Raw genomic sequence first — 21,814 nt, 5'->3', positions numbered from 1 at the left:
GATCACTCATCTTGTGCACTTAACACAAGCGAAATTTTAATAGTATCCATCTGTAGGTATGATTAATGACCTGAAGGAGGTACATACCTAATGAGGCAAAATTACAGCTGGAAATGTAGTAAGCAGAATGACAAGTAAAATGTTTTGACTCTATTGAAAACTAGAAGGTTTGAAATCACGTGTACCGCTTAAAACAGTCCTTCCATGTAATTGTAATACAGAATCTTTACACACCTATAAAAGCCAGTGATGCAGAAAGTAAAATATACGAGCTTTCCTACAGATAATCATAGAATCACAGACTCACTAAGATTGAAAAGGCTTCTAAGATCGTCCAGTCCAACCGTCCACCTATCGCCAATATTTCCCACCAAACCGTGCCCTGCAGTACAACATCTAAATGTTTCTTGAACACCTCCAGGGTCGGTGACTCCACTGCCTCCCTGGGCAGCCCATACCAGCACCTGAGCACTCTCTCGGAGAATAATTATTTCCTAACATTCAACCTCAGTCTCCCCTGGCACAATTTGAGGCCATTCCTTCTAGTCCTATTGCTAGTTACATGGGAGAAGAGACCCACTCCCACCTCACCGCAACCTCCCTTCAGGGAATTTAGGGAGCAGTAAGGTCACCCCTCAGCCTCCTCTTCTCCAGACTAAACAATCACACCTCCCTCAGCCGCTCCTCCTAAGGCCTGTGCTCCAGACCCCTCACCAACTTCGCTGCCCTTCTCTGAACAGGCTCCATGGCCTCTTTATGTCTTTCTGTAGTGAGGGACCCAAAACTGGACACTGTACTCGAGGTGCGGCCTCACCAGTGCTGAGTACAGAGGGATGATCACTTCCCTGCTCCTGCTGGCAACACTATTTCTAACACAAGCCAGGATGCCATTGGCCTTCTTGGCCACCTGGGCACACTGCTGGCTCACGCTCAGCCGAGAGTCAACCAGTACCCCCAGGTCTGTTTCCTCTGCTCTGTCTTCTAGCCACTCCATGTGGAAAAAATGGCACCCACTGCCGTTCATCAACACTTGCTGAATATTTACGGCAACCCAACAGTGGATGTGAGCACAGTGAGGTGGTGGGTGTCAGCGGTGGCGACAGTGGGTCACCTTCCACTGGTGCAAATTATTCTGAGTGCAGCATGCAGGCTCTTGTTCAAGGCTGTTGGAAATGCACAGCTAATGGTGGGGACTGCGTTGGAAAAAAGTTTTTTGTAGCTGCGAATTTGCTCTCTCAAATAGTGTTTTTATATCCTCTGTATCTGTTGTAGTTTCCATGGAAATAAATAGGAGGCATTACTTTCAGAGCAACCTACATATAAAATGTAAACATTAATAATAGAAAATAGACACATTTGTGTTTTATACAAGAAATTGAGTTTTGTAATGTTCTGGTTTTTAATATAGTTGCTCAAACTACAGAATAATACATTGAACTTTTTGCTTTTTTTCTTGCTTCCCTCCCTGTCAAAGTGAAGGAAAATAAGAGATGGGTATTAGAAGCTTTACACAACTTTAGTGCCCACAATATATAATTAAAAAAAAAAAAAAAAAAGGGCTAGCAAAGAGGATGTTAGTGTATCATTGGAGTTGGTTAATGGGCTTTTATATTCCTTACATTGTTATTGTTGGTCTTGCAGCTTTTTCTTGTGTTACTATTAACAAGAAGATGGAAGCTTTGCATGACCATGAAGCCATCAGTTAAGGTACTAGTTTCTCATAGGAAAAGGTCAGTCAAGGCCAGTAGTCAGCAGGGACTGATCTCCCTGGCTCAGGCTGCCTGAGCAGCTGCAGTAGCAGGAATCTCAAAGCTGCGTGTTTCTGTGGCTGAGGCCAGCTGAACCAGGGCCTAGAGTCTACTGCAAGCACTTAGAATATTCTATTACTGTTAAATCCTGAAGTTTTCTCTAATTGAGGCTGTAGATGATAATACATCGCTGATACCTACCATTTAGCAAAAAGGCAGCATCCGTGCTAGCTGCATATTTGTTGCATGTTTGCATCACCAGAATGAATTCATCTAGCACTGGCGTAGAATATCAGCAAAAATTACATGACTTGATCCTTCTTTCTCAACATTAATTAGTGGTTATTTTCCAGAGCAGCCCAATTTAGATTAAACTAAGCTATTTTTAGTATTAACATTATCTTAATAATTGTCTTAATTCAGCTTCTTTAATTAGGGACATCAGCATGTCTATTTAAGATTGCTTTTAGGTAAGCTGTCATTTCAAAATTTTTTTGTCAGAGTCTCATTAACCTCACTGACACATCATGTTATATTCCAAGAAACACCTGCCAGTCTGGTCTTAACTCTGTATTACTTGTGATCTTTTTGAAAGATTTTTTTTTAATTGAAGAACCACAGGATTGCCTTCAAGGAGTAGGGATGATTTGAAAGAAAAAAAAATTTACTGCATGCAAACTGCATACTAATAGAGACAAGAGACTGAGCGTGGTATTTCCTCATAATTTTCTTTTCTCTTGTGTGACGTTCCCGTCTATCCTCCATAACACTCCTCAGCACAGCACATTCACCGCCCACAAGATTTTAGCTCCACTGGGCACAGGGAGGGCAGCAGCACAGCGAGGCTGCTTGGGCTCATCCCTGGGAACCCACACCCTGGGCTTGGGCTGGCCAGGCAGGGCCTTGGTAAAGCGGCTAGGGTGCAGCCGAGCAGACACCTGAGCCAGTCCATTGGCATGAGAGAGGCTCGCCAAGGTACAGGGACATGGCTGGGACACAGTTGAGGCAGAAATCAGCATTCAGGAAATGCCCATCCCTTCTGGCACCTGCAGCACCTCCTCCTCCCTTCCTTCTTTGACCTTGGTGGTCACAGGGCTGTTTCTCACACTTTATCTCGCTCCTCACTGCCTGCCCACCATTTTTGCTGCTTTCTTAAATATGTGCTCACAGAAGCACCACCAGCTCAGCTGCTGGGTTCAGCTGTGCTCTGTGGTGGGGTAGGAACCAGCTGTGCCTTCACAAAGGCTGCCGCTGTGCACCACTGCCTGCACCTCACTGCAGACACCTGGGAGGGCCCCTGTAAAGGAAATAACCTACAGGCAATGCTTTCCTGTCTGTGATAACCACATCTGACTCTTAATATTTGGGCTTGTTAGATCATGGTACTGACTGGCTTCCAAGGCCAAAGAATAGTTGACACAATATTTAAAGAGTTTTGGGCCTTGAGATCTTAAAAAAAAAAAAAACAAAAAAACCCTACAAATATGGATGTTGACTGATTATCTTCAGTAATTGTTGTAGGGATGTTTACTCACATAAGATTAATCCACTAAAGTCAAATACACCGAATGCTGGAGATATTTCAGACCAGAGTCTACAGTGAGAAGCAGGTGAGAGACCTCCTACCTCTTGCAAAAGCAGGGGAAGACAGACGTCCTAGATGATGTTTATTTTCAGGTATTATTTAAATAATCTTTTTTTTTTCTTGAGTTCTCCAGAGGCTTGGAGCCATGGCCAAGTGACAAGGGTAGCTTCTCGTATACGAGGTCTGTGGGCACTGTCTTGGTTTTGCCTTCCTGTCGTCCATACTCTCACAGCTGCAGGGGATTTCTCCAGATCTCAGGCTGTCCTCTTGAGAAGTCACTTCAACTTAACAGCTCAGCTGGAAAGAACTGGAAAGGACAGGTTTGTGGCATTTAATACATATCTAATACAATTTTTATAACTTACTTATGGAATAACTTGTTTGAATGCATCAATTGTTCTGATATGTGATATAAGCATACTAACAAACTACTTTCCTCTGCACTAAAATTGTCAAGGTAATGGTGAGTAATAATTTTGAAGGCTGATGTTAAGTAGAATTGAATGCATTCAGAGCGCAACTACAAATCTCTTGAAGCTGTTGTTAACCATGCAAAACTACTTCCTCTGTGACAGTTTGCTGAACGTAAAAACAGTATTTAAGAACCTAAGTTATTTATTTCAATTTGATGAGATGCTGAGTAAAGCTAGTATTTCTGTTACGTACACTGGAAATGAACATACAGATGATCCCATCTGTATTATAAGTATAGGTACAAGACTGTATTTCTGTAAATCTTAGTAATAGATTATATATACACATCAGTAACTGTGGTAATCATGTATTTAGTTTGCACACTGAATGCTTTCAAAATGAGCGGCAGAACTGTCGTTTTATAGGCTATTCTACTGCATAGTTTCTAAGGTAAACAGCAGCATGGTTTAAAATAACAGGATTGTGACTGTGACCTCAGTGTTACCATGAACAATTTTGTTAGAATTTCTATATATTTGCATTAGGAAATGTATTCATTCCTGCATTTGACGCAAGGACTTCTGTTTGCTTGTGGGTTTTTTGAGGGAAGAAGTACCTAGTACTTTTGAAAAATGATAGAAAATTACATGGAACTATAGTCTGAAGAGGTGTTGCCAAGGTGCTGCACAACAGTACATACCTAAAACTGTAAAGTAATTCTAATTATACATGTATTTTTAATCAGGAGACAGCTTTCCAATTATAGAAGATTGGAGCTGTGTGTTTTCCTTAGATTATTTTCATCAGAACTACTCTAAATATAGCTTTAAAATATTAACGTTATTGCACAACAGTTAAAGCATATAAAGGCACTGTGGTTCGAGGCAATATTAAAAAAAGCGTCATCAAGAACACTAGGTTATGTATAGAGGTAATAAAGTAGACAAAAAGCAATAAAGTCATGAGAATAGACCATTGCGACAAAATAACTGTCTCGTTCTCATAAGATGAATTTCTTGACATTGAATTGATGTTTATTTTTTGCTGCTGTCTTTGGCATTCAGAGTGCAATGTTATCCACCGCTGTGTTGAACTTACTGAAGGATTCTCTAACAGTAATGCACCCTCTCTTGAAATGGGTATGTGGCTAATATCATGCCACCTACAATATCAGTGGTGGCATACCACTTGGCTGCTTTGGACTCCGGTTCATACTGGAGTTCTAGCATGTCCGGCACAGCAGCACTCAGTGAGGCTGTGACTTCATTCAGGCCGCGGTAGTCTACCGTCAGCCTCCATTCTCCACTGGCTTTACGCACTGGCCATATGGGGCTGTTAAAAGGTGAGTGAGTTTTGCTTATCACTCCTTGGCTCTCTAGTTGACGAATCAACTTACGAATGGGGAGCAAGTAATGAATCCCTGTTGGTGCGGTACTGACGTCTGTGCACTGTTTTTGTGGCAGTCGGTACCTGTTGCTCTTTTACTTTTAGCAGCCCCACCACAGAGGGATCTTCTGACAGGCCAGGCAAAACCGACAGCTGCTTAATGTTGTCGGTGTCTACAGCAGCTATTCCCAAGGCCCATCGATACCCCTTGGGATCCTTGAAATGCCCCCTTCTGAGGTAATCAATACCAAGTATACATGGAGCCCCCAGGCCAGTCACAATAGGATGTTTTTGCCAGTCTTTACCAGTGAGGCTTATTTCAGCCTCCAACATAGTCAACTCTTGGGAACCCCCAGTCACTCCAGAAATATAAATTGATTTTGTCCCTTCGTGACTCAAGGGCATTAGAGTGCACTGCGCACCAGTGTCCACCAGTGCCTTCTATTTCTCTGGTTCTGATGTGCCAGGCCATCGAACCCACACAGTTCAATACAATCTATTGTCCCTTTCTCCCCCTGGCTGGGGGCAGGGCCCCTCTATTTGTTACCTGTATTGTTTTTCTTCTGTGAGTCATGATCAGGGTCCTTAGGGCTTTTGCCACGTCCCGCAGCAACTGGAGCGATCATGTTCTTGGAGGATTTCGCCTTGGTAGTTGATCTGTCTTGCAATTCTTTGACCTATGCTTGTAGGGCAGGAGTGGGTTTTTTGTGCCACTTCTTCACATCTTCTCCATGGTCACGTAGGTAACGCCACAAAGCAATGCGCGACATAGTCTTAGTGTTGTCACTTGCTTGAGCAGGAGGAATTCTTCCGATAGCTGAGATGTTGGATGATGCAGGTCAGGAGGAAAATAATTTGCTCAGCCACTCCAGTAGGCTGTTTCGATAATCCTTATCCTCATCAGGTTCATCGTCATGAGGCACCGTAGTCAGTTCCTCCATTGCATCTTCTTGATTACTCTCAATTCTATCCAGTCTTTCAGTTACTTTTGCAACAGCTGAAATATAAGCTTGCAGAGGGGTTAAATGTAGCTCAAAGTCATGGAGCCTAGAAATCAGTTCACTTAGAAGGGGTCTTCTTTCCCCTCTGCCATACATGGCTGCTAATGTACCAGTGTACTTTTCTGGTGCAGATCTTGTCAATTTACACCACACCTCTGGTGTACACCTGCCTCTCTCAGGATCATGCTCCTAGTTTGGATCATCAGGAATGAACGTGGGGTCATGTAACATATCCACCACGGCACGTTCTCTCAATATTGGATGCCTTTTTCCATAGTAGTCCATTTCTTTATCTCAGGCCTCAGATCGTCTTTGAAGGGGTATTCTTCCTTTACAGCTAACAGCATCTGCTTCCAAAGGATGAAGGACTCATCCTGACATCTACTAATACCTCTGTCAATGGCTAAGTCCCTAGCAGTGCTTCCCAGTTGGCAAGCTTCTGTGCTATCTAGCGACCCATTGTTGGCTCCATTGTCCCAGCATCGAAATAACCAGGTGACATGTTCATTTGGGCAGCGTGAAAAGTCTTTTTTTCAAAACTTCAATTTCAGTTACTTTCAGAGGTCCAGTGGTAAGGGTTACAATGTCTCTCTCACCTCCTGCTCTTTCAGTTGTTGTCACCCCAAACCACGTTCTGGACAGCCATGCAGATTTTATTTTTTTTTTAAACGAGCGCAGCACACAGGCTCTTGCTCATGTTACTGAAAATGCGTAGCAGTGTATGTGTTGAAAAACAGTGTTTTGTAGCTGAGAATTTGCTCCATCATATAATGCAATTGCGCTCTTTGTAGTTGTTTCCATGTAAATCAGTAGGAGGCATTACTTTCAGAGCAACCTATGTTTCTCAAAAACAGGAAACTCTACTGGTATTGTACATCCCAACCAGTAAAATAGTATTAGGAATAAGTAGAACTGTTTCCACCATAGATAATGGAGGGTAAAATTGAATTTTACGTAAATATGCATCTACACGCATACCTAAACTGAAGTCATTTAGTGTATTTCAGTGAAGTTCAAAAGACTTCTGGTTCACATGTCAATATACTCCATGCAGAGTTAAAAAACACAAAACACGGAAATGACAATAAACCACCAATACTCAACGCATCAACATTGGTCACAGAATCTTAAGAATGGCTTGGGGTGGAAGGGACCTTAAGGTTCACACAGTTCCAACCTCCTGCCGTGGGCAGAGTTGCCGCCCACTAGGTCAGGCTACCCGGGGCCCCAGCCAACCCGGACTTGAACACCTCCAGTGATGGGACATCAACAACTTCTCCGGGCAGCCAGTGCCGGTGTCTCACCACCCTCCGAGTGAAGAATTTCATCATAAAAATCTAACCTCAGTCTGCCCTCTTTTTGTTTAAAACCATTCCCCTCTCGTCTTCTATTTTCCCCTGTGAAAAGCCCACATCTCTCGTTTATAAGCTTCCTTCTAGTACTGGAAGGCCTCACAAAGGTCTCCCTAGAGCCTTTTCTTCTCCAAGCTAAACAAGCCCAGCTCCCTCATCAGAAACTGGGTAATATGACCTTACTGATACCAGGGATAGTTTACCACCATTTTACAAATGCAGTCTCATTTTTCAAAACGATTGTATTTGAACTTGACCAATGCCTAAGGTATCTAGTAGCTGAGGGTAAGCAATATTTCCTACAAAAATGAATATTCTTCTTAGACCATTTTAACAATACACATTCTTAATGCAACTTCAAGACATCCCGTAACACCAGTGTCAGCTTACTGCCCAGCAGTTCTTACAGTTGCTACGCACACATCAACTTCATGGTGAGCTAAGTCTACTACACAATATATGGCTATAATTTTGCTCACTCTTTACAATTACACACAAACTTTTTATTCCATGCTCCAACAGATGGTTATTACTCTTGCTTTATTTGCAGATACCAAATGACTCTCAGCAGGAGGTACCAGGGCTAAGTATTTTGCAGAACTGACAAAAGCCACAACAACATGGAGTCAACCACAAGAAATTTTGTTAATTTGATTCACATTTATATTGGTCACTAGAGGACTTGGATTTTACAGATTAAGTCAGCTGCAAACTTGGACTATCACATTCCCACTGCTATCTTTCCGCCTCCCTTATTTTTAGTAATAAAGTCCACAAGCCTTTCACCCACCTTAAAGTTAGATCACTCCCTGCTCATCCCATTAAGTATTAAGCACAAAACAGAAACTTTTTGATCTTTGTCCTCCCAAACTGGCACAAATCAATCATGCCAGTTCACTCACTGCCGCAGTTTAACATGTTCCTCAATACTATCTCTCTGCATCAGTGTGGGGGGCACTGAAAGAAATTACCACAGCTGCTTACCGATCTTCACGCATAGGAATAACTCTAAAGCCAATTTTACATCTTTGGCTTTCTTTATACTGATAACATAACCTCTGAGATCTCCGGTTCTGAATTCAATTAACTGTGAATTCACATAATCCAACCGGGACATAACACTTGTTTGGCCATGCAAGCCTTTAGCAGAGGCACGATGGTGCTAATATGGTGAACGTGTTTGTATAAATTGTCAAAATATTTTGTATCAGTTTTACCTCACAGAAGACAACGGTACCGTAAAAGATCGCTTCAGCTGTGTAATTGCACCTGGATTCAGAATCTAATTGTTCTCTAGACAGAAATTGTTACGGTAGTGCAAAACACGTGATATGCTCACACAGAAAAGTTACACGTACTAGAAAACAGTCATTTTTAACCTACAGAACACACTTCAAAAACTCAGTTCATTACCAAGACTTGGGAATCACACCAAAACTAGAACTGGGCTGTTCTCCACCACATCATTTTAATTCTCACTTAAAATGAAGAAATTAGTGCAAGATGTTTATCCATTTGAGACCTATTAGTCTCACTGTGACACCCTAGGAGAAGTATTCAGAGTAGACTGCACAGAAGATAATGCTAGCGATAGCTACAAGTGTGCTGAGACTTAACTCAGCAATACTTCCTAAAAAAAAAAACAAACAAATACCGATTATGTTTTCTGCATCTTTCACGTTTCTACCCATTGGCAGAGGTGATAAAAGGAAAATGCTAATTCTCACTTCAGATATAGGGAAGGTGAAAAAAGTTATACATTGACTAAGTTTGGAAAGGGATGAGAATTTCATACATGTACATTTGGCCTTGGCTGCTTCCCACTTGCTAACATAAGCCACATAACACACTGCTTGAAGTAAAATTGAGTTGCATTAAGAAGTTCTGTAACTGGAAAGAAGTGCAAAATAATGTATTTCAGAACACTCAAAAAGAAAACATGCTTGGAGAGCTGATAACTCAAAAGATGATACATCAGGTATTTCTAATTATTGGATATCACTTTGGTACCTGATATTTTTTTGACAACTCTGATCCAAAAATGATAATCTTTCAAATTGGGTTGTCGCAAATCATACCTTTGACAATTAGTTTTTAAACCCGATTTGGTATGGATGCACATAGTTGAAATGAACTCTAGATCATCAGATGCCCTCTAGATGAAATGAACGATCATCAGAACCTTTCTTACATCCTGATCAATCCTTCTCCAGATACAAGATTAGAGCTGAATGATATAAAATCACAAGAACAGCAAAGTTTCTTTATTATATTTCTGCTGAGGCAGAAGGGATGTGTTCCCATTGCACCAGCAAAGTATTAAGATGGAGACTTCTATCTAAATAGACATCTAACTGTACATGTATGTATACATGAGTGTGTATTCAATTCTTTATGATAATGGAAAACACATATTTTGTCATCCACTCTACTCCCTTTTCTCCTATCTTGCTCTGTGTATATATAAAAGCTAACCAAATCCACTGGATAGCTTCACAGAATTAATTATCTCGCTTATAATTTAGCTATCCACTTTTAACAGGAAGATCAACCTTTCAAATCAGTGCTTTCAGTTGGGATTTTGTATCATGGGTACAGAAAAAAAACACAGTTTTCTCTCTCATGCTTAAGATTATTCAAACACAAATAGCAGGACCTAAAATGCAGGAATATTTTGACCCCACTTCCTTGCAAAGAATTCTGAAGACTACATGAGAAAAAAGGTGAACTGAACATTTACACTGCTCAAGAGTTTTAGAAAATTAACTGTCATTCTCTCATTCTGAAGTCTAACGTGATCGCTGCATTCAGGTCCTATGCCATTTCTGTCTGTAGATTCTTTTGCCTGTCCCTACTATAATAACCTATCCCATGTGCTCCAGTGTCCCCACGCAAGGTCCTCCAACATCAGTGTTAATCCACCTCATTCCCTACTCATAAGCAAGGAAACTGTTCGAACTATTAGCCTTGATATTAATAACAAGAACAAACTGCTTTGTAGGACAGTAGGATATGAAAAGCATAGCACAGAAACTATTATCAAACAGTAACAACAGTTCTCACAAAGTGTTGAAATAATTTGGAATATTATTTTCCACTATTATCAAACTCCACAGTATGAAGAATACTGCGAATGCATATACTGTTACCTAGCTAGGTGACCTAAGTGCCTGCTTTCCTTTTTCCTCCTTTGCAAAAACCAGGGTATTCAGCAAACCACTAATGCATAATTTTGCAGTGATACTGGATTTGCTGTGTTCTGCCTACACAACTTTAGCCTGCTCATGCTCACATTCTTACCTAGCTTGACGTATGTTCACTTCCTGACACTTAAGAGTGGGCATCTTCTCACTCTCTGGTTCTCTTGACTAGGCTGTCAGCGCACCTTCACTCAAGGGGGATTATTAGCGGAGAGACTAAACAAGTCGTTACCTTTCTACAGTGTTTTATTCACTCACAAATTGCAGAGCAATTAATAGCATATTAGATAACAAACAGCTCTGAACTACCATACGAGGAAAAGGTCTCAGCATTTCCAGATGAACTGCACTCAAAGCAGCATTTGCAGCAGTTGGATCTACTTGAAATTCATTCTCAAGAATGAGGGTCCAACTTGAGTGTATCAGCCAACACCAAGTTTATCAACATCAGGCTTTTTATTTGTTGGGCCTAGTTCTAAGCGGGTCCCTAGTTTCCACACAAAATTATTTTAGAAGAACTCTGACCTACTTTAGTCCCTTCTTCAAAGCATAATGAATCAAGCAAAAGCATAAATACATAGAGTTACCGGCAAACTTTTGTGTTCAGCGACCATAGCGGACGCCTAGGAAAAGAGCCGATGCCTCTAAAAGATCAAATGGGCTCTCAGTCACAATTAAGGTTTAGCTGTGCCTAGTACATACAGATGATGCCTAGGCAGGCACAGTATGTAACTACTATCCTATGTGAGTGGCGTTGCCAAATTGTCCAAGTTACCCCACAGACCCTAGATTAAGTCTAACTCTTCCTCAGATCTTTTCAACAACATGACAATAGTACGTTTACTAATGCTTGCTTGTGCCAAGTCTTTGTAATAAAAATTGTAATTTCTTTTTATAGATACTTGATCCAAGCTGATCCCTTGGCTTACGTTCCGAACACAGCATCCAGCCGAAAAGACAGCTTCTGCAATACAGTGGGACAAGATACCAGAGAGGAAACACAACTTTGATATGCAGTTCAACAAAATTAACAATTTTATACATATAGTTTCCACCAACCATTTTGAAAACTAAGTGGGACATTTTATTCAGTTTTTGGAAACAAAGTGACAGTGCTAAGTCATTTTTGAAACACCGTCTCTAGAAAAACCAATCCTAATGTCTGTCAAGCTTGTAGCCAGTTCAATGTTGTAGTTGAACTTCAGCAGAATTACAAAAACTGTTATGATCTAACCCATCTGAAGAGATGATTAAAGAAGCAACAGATTCCAACATGTTGCACTCAGAAGCTTCTAGGTACCTTTATCAAGGTGGCAGCATGTCAGTGAAAAAGCTCCTGACATACATCCTAAGAGATTATCTGATGCCCATTGAGGGATCATGTCTAATAGGTAGCTGAAAATATGTTAGTATCTAAAGTTGCCAAAGAGGCTGTTTGTGCCCTGAGATAATTTTCAAGCTTAACTTGCCACCCATTTATATTTGAACAGCCTCGTTTCACTCGCATTATGGCCTCTAGTACTCGAAAAAAAAAATCACATTCTTGCTTTGCCATCTGTCACAAAAGGGGAAGAACGTCCTTAAGGTTCAAATCATCCTGCTACCACAATCAATATATGACTGTTACAGAAAAAAATTGACACATGGACTAAAGGGGCAAAATGGATAATTCCTTGAATTCCCTAGATGTTCTCTGTGTACAAAGAAATCCACTCAAAAAAACATGTATATTCTTTTTATTATTTGGAAAAAAATACCGCCGATATTGTTCTGAAAAATAAAACGCCAAGCTGCCTGAAGAGCATGCATGTATGCTTATCAGTATTGCAAGGATGTTAAAAAGTACATCACACTCCTAGTAGGAATAACATAGGATCTGCTGTTATTCCTTCTTTTCCTCTCAATTCTTCTCAAACTTAACTGTTCCACTTAGCTGTAAGACATTCGAGGTCTTAGAGCAGACCGAAGTCATCAGAAATTCTGCACCCAAACACAAGAATTCCATTTTTAAGAGGGAAAAAGGTAGCTGGCAAGTGGAATTTCTCAGCTTTTTTTTTTTTTTTTTGGTATTGACATATTGAAGTAGCAGCAGGGTTCAGAATAGTATCAATGACACAATCCCACACACACAAATCATTTACCGAGTTATTAAATTCTGAAGACAAAGTAATTTGAATGTTCTCCCTGGGCACTTTGGGGAAAAGAGATATAACAATTGAAACAGTTGCTCAGGTCATCTCTTAGATGGAATCTTGTCCAAGTCTCATCATAGAAAGTACCACATTGAAACAATTGTGTTTGTAACATGAATAGCCTCCTATTTTAATACCTCCAATGAGAAGACTACTCCAGTTGTATATTTCAAAAAAAAGAGAAGTGTTTTTTAAAACATGTTTACTCCAAAATATCAGAAGTTTCCCACAGAAGGCCTTTCTAACAGAGCCTCAAGCAGGCAAACAGGATTTCAGAAACATGCCATGCTACTCAGCTTTTGGTGGGATTCAAATAATATATCCCACAGTCACCCAGTTCAGACATTGCCTGTACACTGCCTGAAGTAACCACCAGAGATTTTAGAGTCTCTGCCACAAGAATAATTAGGACTTCACGCCTGGCACTTACCAGCATATAAACAAGGAGAAATAAGTAGTCAGGTGTATCCATTTTTCTACTTAGTGGGACAGTAGCATCTATAGCCACCTGATGTTTCCCAGACTTGATAGATTTTTAAATGCTCCTTAGCCCTAGAAAATTTGCTAAAGCAAGCAGAAACAGGTGGAGACAACCTGCAGCATCTGAACTAAATCAAAGGCAATCTTTCTGAACAAGAACATTTGGTTAAGTGGTTAAATCCAGTCTTTATTATAGATTAATAAGCACAGAGATTCCTAAGTTTATCCTGCTTCCTACCTGACACTTGAAGGGAAAAATGAACAGAGCTACCATTTTCTCCCAAACGCGTTTAGACTAAGGAAAAAAAGCAGAAGATGGACAACAGGAGCCAGATGCAGAACATTAGTCCTTCAGAAGAAAATCTTACGGTGCACGCATGAGCAAGACACCGCTATCTAACATAAGAGTATTTTCACAGATGCCTTCAGAACAGTGCTGACAAGTTACTTTAGCCTCGCTTGGCTCACAATGCACCCCTTCCTCCAAGGACAAGCTGTAGCGCTCTGAAGCAAAGGACAGCCAGAATCCAGAGCATTTGCAACTGCTTCCAATCCAGCTGTGGAGTTCAATTCTTAGCAAGGCCTCCAATTCATCTCAGGTGTTAAGCGTTCCCACTGATAAGCTACATGAATTACCCTGTGCAAATTGTCTGGCTAATGCAGCTCAGCTGTTCCATGTGCAGGGAAGCTTCACACCCCAGCAGACAAACACAAGAGAGAAGCATGTGCAGTTTCCTCTGGCTGTTTTTTTTTGTTGTTGTTGTTTGGTTGTTTTTAATTTAGCTGAGGCAGTGGGAAACAAGGGGAGGTGTTGATTCCTTCTGCTGTAAAAAGGCCTGTTTCTCCGGGAAAATTCCTGAAGTCACTATATGAGACTTATTACCAACTTGAACAAGCAAGACAAAATCTACATGCAGGTACTAATGATAGCTAGAAACATGCAGAAGACACTGTACTTACCAAACCTCCCATTATGAACTTGGACTTCTTAATCATTTATGAACAACATTGCTTAAGCTACATTGGAGAATTATGTAATTCACCACATTCCACCCCGGGATCATTTCATTATTGCCATCTGAAGAGCTACCGTCAGCACTGCCTCCATCGCGTGGTAGGAGAAAAAGAATCAATTCCTGGAATGCTTCCAGGAAACGGTGAATTTGCTTAAAGTACCGCTTCACTACTTCAATAAAGCTGAATACCACCCAGTCACAATAAGCTAATTAGAAGCTTCTTACTCAAAAGAAACGAACGAACCAAGCTTTCAAATACTCTACCGGGCTTTGAGGTATTCCGTATTCTTGCTGCTTGCTACGCTTTTGCTATGCTCTTGCAGCGCTTCTGGCATACGAAGTACTACTCTGTATCAAGCAATTTCAGTTTTCAGGCTAACCTCTTCAAATCATTTACTAATATGCCTAGAAGGAAGAGGAATGCATTTAGCTTAAGAACAGCTAAAACAGTGAGTTCTCTCTGGGCATCTTAAAACGCTGTGCAACTGTTCCGAAAACAATCCTGGTTACAACTGCAAATCAACATAATATCTGTGGCTACAAATTCCATTTTACGTTGGATTGCACTGGTGATTTTTCCTCTGGGTTTTGGGAGAATACATCCATTAAAAAAACTGCACTACCTAGGAAACGGTAGACTGGAATATTTCTGTACAGTGAACTACACAAGCGATTGCCCTGAATCAGAAACCACATAGCCTAAAATATGGTAGTCTCTTCCGACACCTTCTGAAGTACAGAAGTCCTTTGGATAAAGGCCAGGAGACCAAGCCAAAAAGGAAACCCCCATTAGTTCAGCACTAACAAGCCAAAGTGGAAACAACAAGCCAGCTACTACAAAGGCTATTACAGAATCTGGTTACGGATTAGCTCTTTTGGAGATAAGTTTTACATTACTTATGAATGCAAAACTTATTATGTTTTTACCAGCCAATATCAGCATTAGAAAACAATCTCGTATTTGTATTTCCTGAGATTAGTCTTATCAAAATGCAGGAGCCTAACACAGAATAGTTACTTCGCCAATATCCTTGCAATCTCAACAGCAAGCATGCTTCTGAAATATTTAAGAATTTCTTGTGAAAAGATGGTTTCAAAAGAGAGAAAACTACGCAGCTCAAACCTCCCTTGTAACTGTTTGTGCCAGGCCAGCAACTCCAGTGTAGCTGAGAGGCTGAAGGACAGCCCCCAGCCCGCACCAGGCTGGCCTGAACCAGATCTAGCTTACACCACTCCTGCATGCTGAAGCCATTTCTAGGGACTAAGCTCCAGCTCAGAAACTAAAAGAGACAGGTGGCTTTATTCCATTACCTAGCACCACGATACGCTCTCAGGGGGTTTCCTAAGCCTTTCCAGTAATATATTGAAAGAGCTTGCCCACGCTCCTAGATACTTTCACCACATAACCTTGCCCCTTTCAGATTGCCTACTACAAAACATCAGACCATCGCCCTCCCAGTCCTCTAAGCTTGCTCAGCTCCAACAAACTCCCATTTATTTAAAACTTCTCCCCAACACCCCACCCCTACTCTTCTCCCCGCCTATAACACACAGCTTGCTTGTAATTCCCCAATCAGCAGAACCACCTGTGTCTGCAGCCAGCCCTCAGAATTGGCATCACGTCTTACATAAGGGTGTATTTATTTCATCTACAACAAAGAATCTTAATATTTTTCACAAGTTCAACAGTAAAAATATGAATGTAACGTGCGTTTGTACCATGACTAGTGCAAAATCCAATCTCACTTTTTCAGGAGTTTGTTGTTCTGGGAGCAGATAAAAAAGTTTTGAAATAGTTTATATAATGAAAAGTTTATATAGTAGGAAAACACGTAACTGAAGGAAAGCAGTATTTAATAGCGTGTTCTCTACTTCTGGTGCCAGATGCACATCTCTGTTTGTTGGTGCGACGTGAGTCTAATTGCACGGTCGTAACACGCATATCAATTTGACACACTCAGTAAACTTTGCCAAATAAGCAATTTTTTTTTTACTTAATTGGGAAATTTGCAGCAGCAAGATTATGGAGCTCTGGAACAGCGTCCTGAATCAAGTCCCCTCTCACTAAGAATTATTATTGCCGTAATGTCTTGGTTCCCATCCAAATGCTACTGCAGTCAGTCAGAACCTCAGCAGGCTTTCGGTAGGTTCCTACAATCATATCAAGTCACACAGTCACAGAATCGCAGGGTCGTGCTGTTTGGAACGGAGCTAAGAAGCTCTGCGTGCACATCAGCTGCTCAAAGCAGGGCCAGCTACGCTCTCAGATCAGGTTGCTCGGGGCTTTGTCCGGCCTGATCCTGAAACATTCCAGTGACGGAGGCTGGACGCCTTCCACGGGCAACCAGCTCTGCTGCTTGCCTGTCCTCACGGGGAGAAGGTCGCTCTATACGTCATCACCTGAGCCTGTCTTATTGTAGTCCGTGCCCTTTCTCTCTCATCCTCCCACCAGAAACCGCTGTGCAGAGCCTGGCCGTAGCCTCCCCGTAGCTGTTACCAGGGGCTGCTGTTAGGTCCCCCCAAAGTTGCCTCTTCTTCTTCAGCTTGAGCTTCAGCATAAGAAACTGTGGAGAAGGATCCACAAAACCTGTCACTGCACGGGAGATTTATGCGACAGAGCATCTCTCCCCGCTCGGCACGTGTCTGAACTTGCTTGTACTATGTGCTTGTACCTAGGTGTACAGAACTATGTGTGAATGATAATTAGAAAAATTCTGAGGTAGTTTCCAGTGCTCAGATTTGAATGCAATTGCAGCATTTCTTTTCTTCCAAGGCTTTTTATCTCCTTCTTGTTAATATTTTCCAAGGGGCATCATGAGATTTATCAGTATTGCTTTAGAGCAGCACGCAGACAAGAGGTGAGTTTTTAACTCTCAGTTAATTGAGCTTGTAATCTGCAGTACTGACAACACCAAACCAGCAGTGGCAGTTTTTCTAAGACTCATATCAGTAATAACCTCCATAACAAAGGATATTCTGCAGCACTGCCTAGTGCAATTTCCTCGAGTGTGATTTTCAAGTACCTTCCTCAGCGTGGTGTGGTTTTTTTCTGCAGTTCCCCTTAAGAAAACTCCCGGGTGACCAAGTTACCAGCACATACTCCTCTACCGGATCCAGCCGTGGCACGTTCCGAGCTGCTTCCTGGGTTCGCTGCGTCATTGTTAGGGGCTTTCCACAGCTTGGAAGAGTGGTAGAGTGGCCGTGCATTTGTGGTAATTGCCCAGCTAGGGCAATGGGAACAGAGAAACACCGAACTGTCAAGTTTTGAGCGGGACACACACTGTAGATCCCCTGCATGCTTTTCATGGTGCAGTCTTTTTACGGTGCACGGGGTGTAGCTCAGTAGAAGGCGCACATTTTGGCTTATTTCAAATACAGTGATGAGGTCTGTCTGTGCTTACAGGGGCACACGCATGCTAAGGCATATGCATGAGAATTTACAGGCCTATATAGAAATATGTGCAGTACATCTGCTGCTATATATTTGCAGTTCAGTTTTTATTTTATAGATCTTGCATTTAAAATGTTCTATAGCAACTCCTTTGTAATCTTGTTCTTTGCCTACTTTGTGCCCCTTCTTCTTAGCCAAAGTTTCTAGGTGACATCAAAACCCCGGCGTTAGCTGCTTTTCTCCGTGGCATTAGTAACAATAAGAAGAAAGGAGGCCTCCAGCTCGTAGTATATGCTGATATCAGCTTTGTCAGGCCCCAGATGCAGGTATTTGTGACAAACCTCTCAGTTTCAAGCAAGTGGAAGCAGCTTTGTGCAGAAGCTTCGGTCCTCAGTGCTCACGAGGCAGTGGTAAGGTTCAAAAAATTGTCGTATACAACTGTATACAGAACAAGAAGATGATGTTCCCTGTTTTTAAAAATGGACTGCTTCTCGCTGCATTGTAGGCTGCCCTGGAATGGGGCCGGAATTGCCAGGACTACAGGGTTTCTACTGAGCTGGTAACTGGGCGGTTTGCCGGGCACCCCGCTGCGCATGTGAAGGTGGAGTGGCCCAAGGTTCCTTCGAGTGTCAGATCAGTTGCTGAATGGTGAGTTTTTAGCCTTTAGTGCCACTTGCATATGATGAACTGTGTTCATATAAATTCTTCTTCAGCTGCGGCAGAAGAGACTGAAATTGATTTCCATGTAGGAGAAAAGGCTATCTCAGCTGTTTGTTGTGAATACTTGGTACGGCTATGCTTCTACAGTGCTTCTGAATTCCTTTCCAGATGACCCTGTATCAAAAAGCCACGAGGCTTCCTCCGCCACTCCCTGTGGGGCCAAGGATCCCGGCTTCAGAGCTGCAGCCTCCAACCTGGAACGTCTGTGCTGAAGCCCCCTCTGAGGTGCTTGAGAGTTTGAAAGGTCAGAGCTGGATAAGGTTCAGGAGCAGGATGTCCTCAGTGTCTGGAATCCATTTGAGCATCTTCTGTTTTTATTTTCTGGGATTATCTGTCTCCAGTCCATTAGGAAATGGGATGCCGTAATGCTCAGATTGTTCATCTGGGAGAGAATGTTGTGCATGTAGTAGAGAAAGCATTTCAGGGAGATCAAGACTGGCAGTTATCTGGAGTGGTGACATATACTTCCTGGCAACTATAAGACAGAGGACTGTGTTTTTCATGCATTCTTTTTTCAGAAGTTATGGGTGGCTGGTGGCAAAAGCCCTATAATCTATACAAAATATCAGAGAGAGGAAAAAACCTAGAATAATACAGCACTAAAAATAAAACATGTCATCTAACAGCTTTTCTTAACAAAAAAGCAGATATTCCCTGGCATTTTACTTAAACCAGCTCGCTGCTCAGGTTCACACAACAAGATCCCAACCTTCAATGAAGTATTGTTCTACTACTTGACTTAATTCTCTGTATTTATTCCTGGCAGACCTAAGAACTGCACGTATACAGGAAAAATAGGCTGCTTTCTTCTCTCCAAGCAGGGATATTTTTCCTGTAAGGACACAGGAGGACATTGCCAAATGCTTAGCAGAGAATCAAGCAATGCACAATGCATATGTTCCCTGACTGTATATCTGTAGTCTATGATTTGGGCTAAATCTTGCTGAAATTAGGTTAGCATCTGCCCGTGCTGCGCTCTGCCCTAATTGTTATGTACTTAGTGAGTGGTAATTGTGCTGAAAATGTCTCCATTGACAATTATGTTGTGTTTTGTGTTTTCTTACTCCGGTGCAGCGTAGTCAGAGTTTTGTATAGCTGCCCAAGTGTTATAAGCAGCTCCGTTACCCTTTCTAGGAATAAACATGATATGCTAATGGCCCCAAGAAAAATAAGTAAATCTGTGACAATTGTTTTCCATCTTTTTACGAACACCTATCATCTATATATACACTCTTCTGTATTTTTTTTCCTGTCTGTGCTTCTTGAGAACTGGTGTGGAAATCAAAGCGAAAGAGCATTTTTAACAACGTGATACCTACTTCTTTTCTTTATTAAAGGAGACAGTTTGGGCCTGTTTGTGTAGGTTATTTAGTTTTGCGTTTTCATCTTCTAGGTGCATCTCTGGATTCACAGTGAAAACCAAGGGCTTGTACTCGTTGCCCCAGCCTATGGTACTGACAAATTGTACTTGGATGGACAGACGCTGTCAGTGATGCTTCCTCTTCATAAACCTAGATGAGATAATTCCATAGGCTCTCCTTGAATCTCTATGTGTGCAATAATGTACTTTAGCAAAGCTAAATCTGTCCAGGCGTCCTCCAGGAAACCCTGAAAGAAGACAGGGCAGCCAGCGCTGCAGAGTCCTTCTCTGCATGTCAGAGGACGTGCGGGATGCTGGTGATGCACATGTAGCATGTTCATGTGAGAATGAAGAATGCGGTACGTGGAGCTGTACGTTGTGGTGCAGGGGAATACAGAATAATTTCAGTTCTTCTGGTGAGGTGTAAGAAGACTCGTATGAAGAAGCAAGAGAAATGTTAAATAAAATGCTTAAAGAGGTGGGGAATTTTCCCATGTAATTTACTGTTTTAAACTTGTTTATTGTAGAAATGATTCTAATGGCCTATACGTATCTGATTTTGTAATAAATGTGTGCATGGAAAAAATTGCTGAAGACTTCCTTCTTTCACTGGGTGGGGCGAGGGAACATCTGCTTTGCTTCTCTTCCCCCCCACACTTTGTAGACTCGGGGCTGTGAAGACGTGCATCAGGCAAGGGTCTGTGTCAGGCCCCGCCTGGGACAGGGGTTGAGTGGAGGGGCAGAAGCTGCCTCCCAGCTCCAGCTTGTTTTCCCCTGTGCTGGACATCCTGCCCCCCCCCCAGTAGGAACAGGTTGGCTCTGGGTGAGGCGGCACGCTCTGCAGCAGCAATGTAACGAGGTGCTGTGCAGTGACAATGTGATGGGCCTGCACTGTTGTAGGGGCCAGCCTTCTGGAAATAAACCCGAACCTCAAGCATACGGACAAGGCTGCACTGAGGGAGGCAGGAAATTTGTCATCCCTGACACACCCCACACGGACGCTGGTGCGAGTCAAGGGTCTCTGAGCAGACCCGGGCTGCGATGCCCACCCACAGCAGGTCTCTGTGGGCGTGGTGAGGGATGTGCTCGGCTGCCCTGGATGCTGGAGGCCGGACGGTTCCAGCCGTGTGCTCCCGGTTGGTGTTTTGGGCTGGCAGGCGGCATGCTGCCAGGTGGGCTTGTCCCTGAGGGACCTGCCTCGGGAGAGGGCAGGCGCAGCCCCTGCAGTGGCTGAAGTCATCGGGAATCTTGTACAAGTTTCAATAAAAATATTGCACATTTTTATCTGCCCTTCCTCATCATTGTTCTACCGGTTCACCCACGCATACCCAGCCATTTTTATCACTGATCGACAGCACTCATTTCTCCACTGACCTCTGCTAAGCAAAGCAGAACGGTATCCCCCTGAGGTGTTAAAAGGGTAGTTTTAATTAATGTACCGAAAAAGAGAAATAAGTGATTTGATTCTTAAAATCAGGAGCAGCCAGTGAAGACAAAATGCCACTTACCTCTAACAACGTTGAACGGAACAGTGGTTGCAGGGCGAAGGGATTGAGAAAGCTCTGTACAAGTTGTGCTATTCCGCTTTCTGCAGCAGCATGGGCGCTTCCGTGTTCGTATGTATGTGGGTTTTATAGTTTGGAAAGGCAGCGTCCTCGGTACTGAAGGGTATAGCTGGAACGTCAGCATGAAGGGCAGCCACCTGGGCAGCGGCGCAAAGGCCGCGAGGGGCTCTGAACCCAGGGGCTCGAACCCAGGCATCGGGGCTCCCGGGAGCTAGAAACCCCAGGGAAGCGCGGCCCTGCCCGGAGCCCCATCCAGCACGCCAGAGGATTGTCACAAAGCTGCACTGCTGGCTCCTCTCCTCAGCCAAAGCTGCGGTGCGGCTGCCGGGGGCCCTGGCCTCATCCCGCCCTGCGCTGTGGGCACTGATTGGAGCTCCAGGGAAGTGGTGTTCACGGCTGCTCTC

At 42.7% G+C, this 21,814-nt stretch overlaps 1 long non-coding RNA gene across 3 annotated transcripts in view; it reads right to left on the bottom strand.

The window, feature by feature from the left end:
* Nucleotides 1–21,807, bottom strand: part of LOC110402742 — a 51,705-nt gene extending 29,898 nt beyond the window's left edge. For 2 of the 3 annotated variants that reach the window (XR_002441280.1, XR_002441281.1), the window contains exons 1-3: nucleotides 21,354–21,807; nucleotides 5,681–19,038; nucleotides 3,375–3,640 (exon numbers count right to left, since the gene is read on the bottom strand). This is a non-coding gene — a long non-coding RNA (uncharacterized LOC110402742). The remainder of the gene's footprint in view (nucleotides 1–3,374; nucleotides 3,641–5,680; nucleotides 19,039–21,353) is intronic. The other variant, XR_002441282.1, reaches the window with a different exon arrangement.

This window comes from Numida meleagris, chromosome 7 (assembly GCF_002078875.1).
Source record: "Numida meleagris isolate 19003 breed g44 Domestic line chromosome 7, NumMel1.0, whole genome shotgun sequence".
In the NCBI taxonomy this organism is placed as follows: domain Eukaryota; kingdom Metazoa; phylum Chordata; class Aves; order Galliformes; family Numididae; genus Numida; species Numida meleagris.
The sequence above is the reverse complement of the archived record's forward strand: the minus strand, read 5'-3'. Positions and strand labels throughout refer to the sequence as shown.